We start from the raw sequence: 8,944 nt of genomic DNA on the forward strand, positions 1-8,944 counted from the left end.
AATGTGCTATGTACACAGTATTTTTACAATATTTTCTTTGGCTATTACAATTTAAATTTGACATTGAGATTACTATTTTAATTTAACAATAACAACAAGTAACAACTTAATACTTAGAATTTTTTGTAAAAATATTGTAAAAATTATATGAACCTATTATTTCTTTAAAAAAAAAGTGTAATAAATTTGCCGAAAATTTTGTGGCAATTGTGACTTGCCGAAAATGGGAGGAAAAAAAAAGTTTTACTGGGTTTGTGGCAATTTCTGGGAAAAAAATTAAAGACTTTTTTTTTTTTTTTTTCCAATTGCCGAAATTCGGCAATGTCATTGCCGCAATTAGTTTAAAAAAAAAAAAAAAAAAAAAAAAAAAAACCCAACCAATTTCGGCAATACCATTGCCGAAATTGTGGGGAAAATTTTCCCACAATTTCGGCAATGGCATTGCCACAACTGGGGCAATTTTTTTTTTTTTTTTTCAATTGTGGCAATGGCATTGCCGAAATCGTTTTTTTTCCCAATTGTGGCAATCACATTGCCGAAATCGTCTCAATTGCCACAATTGAAAAAAAAATAAAAATAAAATTTTTTTTCCCAAACGATATGAGGGAAATTTTTTTTTTTTTTCAATTGGGGTAATGACATTGCCAAAATTGTGAAATTTTTCCCCACAGAAAAACTTATTTTTTCCTAACCGAAATTCAACAATTAGTTAAAAAAAAAAAAAAAAATCCTAATTGTGGCAATGGTATTGCCGAAATTGGGGCAATTTTTTTTTTTTTTCAATTGTGGCAATGGCATTGCCGAAATCGTGGGAATTTTTTTTCCAATTGTGGCAATGGCATTGCCAAAATTGTGGGAACAATTACCCACAATTTCGGCAATGCCATTGCCACAATTGAAAAAAAAATAAAAATATTTTTTTTTTCCAAACGGTATTACAATTGGAGGAAATTTTTTTTTTTTCAATTGTGGCAATGGCATTGTCAAAATTGTGAAATTTTTCCCAATAGAATAACTTATTTTTTTCCAAATGGTGCCATTGCCACAATTAGTAAAAAAAAAAAAAAAAAATCCCAATTGTGGCAATGGCATTGCCGAAATTGTGAGTAGAATCTTTTTTGGCAATTGTGGTCATGCCGTTGTCGAAAATGGAGGAAAAAAAATGATTGGCGTGCACGTTGTAAATAAAAAAAAAAAAAAAAAAAGTAAAGAAAGTACATTGATTTTATAATATGAAAGAAAAAAATGATTGATGTGCACGCTATAAACAAAAAGAAACTAAAGAAAGTACATAAATTTTTATATGCACGCTGTAAACAAAAAAACAAAGCTTCAATCAACCAATCACCTCAACTTCTCATCTCATCTGATTCTTATTCTCTGCATTGAATATATTTTACCTATTCATTTTTGTCATCTTATCTGATTCTTATTCTCTGCATCGAATATATTTTACCTATTCATAACTCTCAGAGGGATTCTTTTTTGTCTTCTTCACTAATGTAATCTCTTTGAACGATTTTTTTTGTTTTCTTCACTTTTGTAATCCCTCATAGAGACCTTTATTCCTTTTTGTTTTCTTCTTAATTGTAATCTCTCTCAGAGATAGTTTTTTTTGTCTTCTTCTTGTGTAATTAAAGACGTCTTTTTCAGTGAAGATAAAAGGCAAGTGAAGTACAAGTCCAAGCGTCTTTTATTTCTCCTCCTTCGCCTCGCTGAAGAATTGTATCTCCTCACATAGAAGGTCTTCCAATTGTTCAGTTAGTCTTTTACTTTGCTTTAGGTGAACAACTAAGAATTGTAAGTTTTTTGTTAATGTAAGTTTTTTTGCTTTGTAAATATTAAAAGCTAATACATTGTAAAATATTATGTATTGTTGTAGTTGTAGTTAATATTATTTGTATGCCTATGATTATGATTATTGTTATTGTTGTTGTTGTTGCTGTTATTCAAATTTTAGATTAATGAATTATTTTTTATGGTTATTTGATTGTGTTTTTTTTTGGCAAGTATCACTCTATAATTCTCACTCTTTCAGTTGGTATCACAGTTGTGGTAAGCATCTCAACTCTCTAATTAAATTTGTATTTGTCATTTTTGAAATTATTTAATATTATTTATTGTTATTATTAGTACATGACCACAAAAATTGTAATAAATTGTATTATTGTGATCTTTTTATAATCAATATGTGTTTTGTTATTATCAATTATTACATCTATTACTTGGAAAAAATATATTGCATAATATGTTTGTTGGTTTATAATAAAGATATGTATGTGTATTATTATTATTATTATTATTATTATTTACTACAAATGGAAGTTGCATGGTTTAACTCATTGTAGCATTTAATGTAGGATATATTTGAAATGGAGCGACAACAATATCACATCTCTAATGATGCAATGGAAGGCAATGTACGTTGCGTGATTTAAATTTATTAATGTCCTAATAATATCTATAATTATTCAATTTACATGAAAATAATTTCAACATTAGTAATATAACATTGTACATTTTAAAAAAAAAATCAGGTTTCCACCTTACGAGTTCGACCCCAACCGTTTGCACCCCCCTACAGTTAGGCGAGCGTATTATCCCATATTTGCGGCAATGTAGACTATACAATGTTACCCCCTCCCACATATAGATATTGACTGGAGTCTTATCACTTCTTTAGTGGAGCGGTGGCAATCTAATACCCATACATTTCACCTACGTACTTGTGAAATGTCAATCACTTTACAAGATATAGCAATCCTTACAGGATTGCCTATTGATGGCAAAGCAGTGTGTGGGCCCACTAATTTGCAATGGGGACCTGTTTGTAGGAATTTACTTGGGGTGGAACCACCTGCAACAGCATTGACATATGGTGGCCTTAAAATAACATGGGTAAGGGATACATTCTCAAACTTACTAGAGGGTGCCAATGCTATAACAATCCAACGGCATGCTAGAGCATACATGTTCCAGGTTTTGGGTTTACTATTTGGAAATAAGAGCCAAAATAAATTGCATTGCTGTTTTCAACCTGTTAGACGACTTTGGAGAAGCTGGGGAATATAGCTGGGGTAGTGCCACACTTGCTTTTCTTTATAAAGAGCTGTGTACTGCTGCTATTCAAAAAAGTATGGAGATTGCAGGTCCTGTTTTCATACTACAATTATGGGCGTGGGAGCATCTTCCATATTTGACCCCAATTCCAATAAATCCAATAAATTTATATGGCGACGAACCATACGATTGCAGGTATAATATTTACTTTCTATTTCTATACAATATTGTATACTGTAGCATTTATCCTTGATACTTCCAAACCCTAAAATCAGTGGCAATCATTAATTGTGTATAGGTGGGATGCTAGGAGAACGTTTACTCACACACCAAACAAATTCTAAGTATTAAGTTGTTACTTGTTGTTATTGTTAAATTAAAATAGTAATCTCAATGTCAAATTTAAATTGTAATAGCCAAAGAAAATATTGTAAAAATACTGTGTACATAGCACATTATATTTTTCTTTAAATTTTGGCATTCACTTTTTTTTTTCTACTATTTTCGGTAATACCATTGCCGAAATTACTTTTTTTTTTTTTTTCTCGGGCACCCCTTATTCCACTTCTCACAATCACACTTACGGGCAGCGTTTAAAAAATGGGCAGATGAATTTCGGCAACACTGTTGCCGAAATTCAAAATTACTGTTTGAATTTTCTCTTTCCTAATTCTCTCTCCTACTTTTGTTGAATTTCGGCAACACTGTTGCTGAAATTCAACCTCTCTCCTCATTTTGCCAAATAACTTCAAACAGTACCTATAACACAAATTTGTTTTGATTTTGGCAATATTTAGCCAAAGGACTAGTTGTTTGGCGTCATGTTTATAGTTTGTACCTTATAAAGTGTTCTTTGACTTATAAAACTTATGTATTGTGCCAATTCTATATGTAGGATAGGATAGGAGTTGTGCTGCAATGTTTTTAGCAAGTGGGGTTTATATTTATTTATGAGAAATACTAATGGATACCCTTAGGACAATAATTAACAATCTATTTAAAAAAAATTATGGGAAAAGAAAAAAAAAATTAATTGATGTTTTGAAAATTTTTTCTATTTCTCATAAAAGTGTTCTTTGACTTATAAAACTTATGCATTGTGCCAATTCTATATGTAGGATAGGATAGGAGTTGTGCTGCAATGTTTTTAGCAAGTGGGGTTTATATTTATTTATGGGAAATGTTAATAGATGCCCTTAGAACAATGATTAACAATCTATTTAAAGAAAATTTTTATGGGAAAAGAAAAAAAAATCAATTAATGTTTTGAAAGTTTTTTCTATTTATCATAAAAATGATATTAAAATTTTCCTAAAATAAATTGTTAACTGTAGGGTTAGGATTTGTGGCCCAAGCCCAAAACAATAAATTTGTAGAGTATGGGTGAAAGAGCTAGGTTAAGTATTTGGTTGATAACAACGAATCACAACTTTCAAACACAAACCAACATGAATTTACACGTAAAACCTGAAAATCCGAGGAGCTATATTATTGTTTATCTGATGAACAAAGGTCTTAGGGCTACAATCAAGTTCTCCCTCTCTCTTTTGTTCTTTTTTTCACCCCCACCTTTCGTTAGGAGCCTCCTTCCTTTATATAGCCACCCTTCTCCTCATCTCCATCATCCATTTGTTCCTCATCCACGAGTTTGCTTGAGTGCATGTCACGTCAAGCATCTTCTTTTAGCTCTGTGTGAGTGGCGGTAAATTAGGATGCACTGTTCAGGGGTCTTCTCCATATAAATGCGGCCAGAAAAGTTGCTGCAGAGTATTAAATACGGTGGTAGCAGCTTTCCTCTTAGATATTTCTCCATCCTTATCATTTCCCAGCATACTCAGAGGTTATCTTGATCAGGTGGAGTCCCCGGAAGGTCATTTTGGCCTTTCACACACTCAGTTGATTTATAATATTTGCATCAGAGGATTACAACCTCTTCGAACAAGAGATATCCTCTTCGGATTGTAATAATTCTTCCTTCTGAGGGTCCCACTTCCAGATGGGCCCTGCCTTTTCCATCTCCTTCTGCTCGGTCGCAAAATAGCTCTCCTATGAGCTTTCGGCCCATTATGTTGGGCTGGGCCCTTTTCCCCCCACATTAACCATTACCTTAAGGGTACCCATTAGCATGAACATTTATTTATTTCGTTAGTATATGTGTTTTCAAAACAATTGTAAGACATGGCAATTAACATAATTGTAACTAAAAATATTTTACATTACATTGAGAAAGGGCTTGATAGGACTTCGAAATCATATTTATTGTGCATACCAATACATTTAGCGAGATTAGAAAGATGCAACTTTTTAAGCTACTAAGAGCCTAAGACAGAACTCATATATTGGCCAAATCTTACACAAGCATGAAAGGGCAAGGGTGGAACTAGGTATGGGTTTTCAGGACGCCGCCTTTTGAGGATGACCTCCATTTAAATCATGAAATTATTTCACGGTTTATATTAAATTTTATAAATCTAAATGTGTATCTAATGCTATGGCATTCAAAATTTTAAATAGTGTGTGTCATTTTTTTCATTGTTAGATTTAGAAAATTAAAGGCCAAAATGCGCACCCTTTTCGCTCAAAAGATGTAGCAAAATGCTCATGTTCTGAAACTATCTAACAAAATGTCCCTATTTTGAAACTCGATTTGATGAAAATCGAGTAATGTGAGAAATTTTACATGGAAGTCAAGTTCCATGTTTTTTTTTTTTTTTTTTTTTCAAGTTTGATTTCACATAACTCAATTTTCTAAAAATCAAGTAGAGAAATTTTACATGGAAGTCAAGTTCCATTTTTTTTTTTTTTTTTTTTTTCAAGTTTGATTTCACATAACTCAATTTTCTAAAAATCAAGTTTCAGTGAGAAACTCGATTTTTAGAAAATCAAGTTTAAAACAGAGGCATTTTGCTAAATAGTTTCAGAATATGAGTATTTTGTTAGAAAGTTTTGACGAAATGGACAAATGCCCATTTTGACCAGAAATTAAATCTTATGTTTCAAATAGACTGTTTTCATTTCAAGTGAAATAGAGTGGATTTTGTTTCCAATCTAGAGTTTTGAACTCCGCTTATAGCATTTTTCATTTTTTGCGAAAGGGTATTAGAAATCTAGAAGTAGACTTTCCTCCTTTGCTACCCTTTAAATGAGAGGATAACTTAATGAATTAGATTTATTTTTATTTTGTTAATGTGGTACTAATGATATTTATTGTTACGTCAATTTATAAACTTTTTATAGAAAAATCAATGGTACCTTTAGGTTTTTCCTTTTAACATTCAGTGACAATGTAACTAATCCTGTGGCTACCCTAGCCTCTAAAGTTGGATATCCGAATGATAGCTCTTTATCATTAGACCAAGACACCAATCAGTTTTTGGTGTAGGCGGGGATTGAACCCCAATCTCTTATACAACCATCAAAAACTTTTCCAATTGAGCTAACTAAAATCCACAAACCTTACTATCAATGTTACGAATAAAAATGTGAAGAATAATATCCCCTGCAATGTCCCCTTATGGAGTGATGGAGGTAAAGGTCCATGGGCTACGAGGTTTATTATGCATTGTTTTTTCTTTGATGACTCTTTGTTCAAGGACGACATTCAGTTTATCTTTGTAACATGCTTGGAATCCAGTGGCTTGAGGTTATTTAATCACCGAACTGTCTAAATCAAAACGGGAAATTTTTAATTATAATTGTTATAGTTATAGCGTACAAGGTTCCGCTGGATATGGACTTGTTCCAGACTTCCAGGGTTTGAGAAAATATACTATGGAATATGGAAACTTCGACTTAAATTATATATATAAGTTCATCTCTTCTTTAAAAAGAAGAGACAATGGGAAACGCAACTTTGCAACTTTGAATAAGTGCAATGGATCAAAAAATAATGGGAAACGCAACTTTGCAATGGGGTTGAATACATTGCTCTCAAGGAAAGAGTGTTGTTTAGTGCAATGCTACACACCTTTGCCTTTAAATTTAGTCAAAGGCTGCCTAGCTAGAAGGACCATGCAGCATTAAATGATGGGAATACTATCTTATAAAAAAAAAATTTGGAAGATAATATTGTGACTCTAAATAAGAGGCATGAATCATGAATGTTAACTACTCCTATCACTTTCCTCAAACTTTGAACCTTAATTTAGACCATACAGTCAAATGTTTTGTGACATATATATACAGTCAAATGTCAAGAATCTTATGATATGGTAGTATTTAATTCTTTGCATTAGTTCGGCTAAAAATTTATGTTTATTTTACACTAAAAATCTACTTTTTTTATTTTACATACCCACTTCTCAAAATCATCCATATCAGTCCATCTATTCTACAATCTATTTTATTTAAATAATCAATTTTCTCACTTTTTTTTATTATTTCTCTCAACTACCCTTTACATACGCGCTCTCTCTCTCTCTACCCATTTTTCTGAGCACTGATTTGTTTCTCTCTCTCTCTCTCTCTCTCTCTCTCTCTCTCTCTCTCTGTACCCGTCTTTCTATACTCATTTCTGAACATAGATCACCTCTCCCTCTCGGTCTAATCTCCACTCCCTCTCAGTCAAATCTGCTCTACCTATGTTCGACCCTTAAGCCGCCTCAAGCATCATCTCTGCCACAAGCACTGACCCACAATGATAGATGCACATGCAAAGAATCATTCCAATCAACCCACAAGCACTGATCTTCTCTGCCAATATCGATCCACAAGCATCCAGACCCATTTCCATCGACCCACGAACTCTGATCTAATGCCACCAGTGCCGATCCACCAATCCACAAGCGACCAACACCAGCACCGATCTCTCTTTGTTGGTTTGTCCGTGTGGGTGTGTTTGTGTGTGGGTTTGCTTGTGTATCTCTGTGTTAATTTGTCTATGTGGGTGTGTTTATGCATGGGTGTGTTTGTGTGTATCTGAGGAGAGGAGAAGTCATTAAGTTCGTTGTGCACGGAGAAGAGAGAGAAAAAAAAGGCGCGAACATGAAATTAATAAAATAATAAGATACACATCTACAGTAACCGTGCATATACGCATGGTTACTGTAGCACATGTGTAAATATACACAGTTTTAGAAAGATTGATGTGGAAGATTTTTAGGGCAAAATGTGTAAAATTGGTTGCTTTTTGTATTTTGCAAAGCTTTACATCCACTGATGTGGATGCTCTTAGAGAGAAAAAAAAAGAAAAAAGATACACAAACAAACATTGTCAAGGCTTTGGTAACAATTTTTCTATCCTACCTAATCCCGTCATGCTTTGTCCCTCATTGGTTGACAGAACAACGACATGTTGAGTTTTGCTCGTCCCACCTTGCCTTGAATGTTTAATCTTTTATATTATTACCACTATGGTTGTCAAAATTGCAATCTAGATCGTAGGATCGCATGATTTTACGATCTTACCTTACTAAAACTTTTACGATCACATTAAGATCGTAAAAATAGTAGGATCGTACGTAGGATTGTGTAGGATCGTAGGATCATATGGGATCCTACCATCCTACTAAAAACATAAAATTTTTGTTTTTTTTATGAGATAAATTTTTTGTTTTGATGAATCTTTAAAGGTTTTTATTTTTTCATGTTGTGATAGTATGACTTTTTATTTTTTATTTTTTTAAAGTTATGTTAACCTAAGGAAATGTTTTTTAGTTTCTAGTTCACTTGTAATCAACATGAAGGAATGCTTTATCATTTCTAAATGAAGAATTTGATGTTGGCTTTGCTGCCTCTTAAGTTATAATGTTGTTAAATTTGTTTGATCAATATACTAATTTGTGTTCTAATATTACTAAAATATTTTTTTTTATATATATAATTTTATTAGTTATGCTTGTATTTGTATATTGATTGATTTAATTTTTTGAGCATGCTCTTAAAT

Source organism: Quercus suber, unplaced genomic scaffold (assembly GCF_002906115.3).
Source record: "Quercus suber isolate HL8 unplaced genomic scaffold, Cork oak 2.0 scaffold_593, whole genome shotgun sequence".
NCBI lineage: Eukaryota > Viridiplantae > Streptophyta > Magnoliopsida > Fagales > Fagaceae > Quercus > Quercus suber.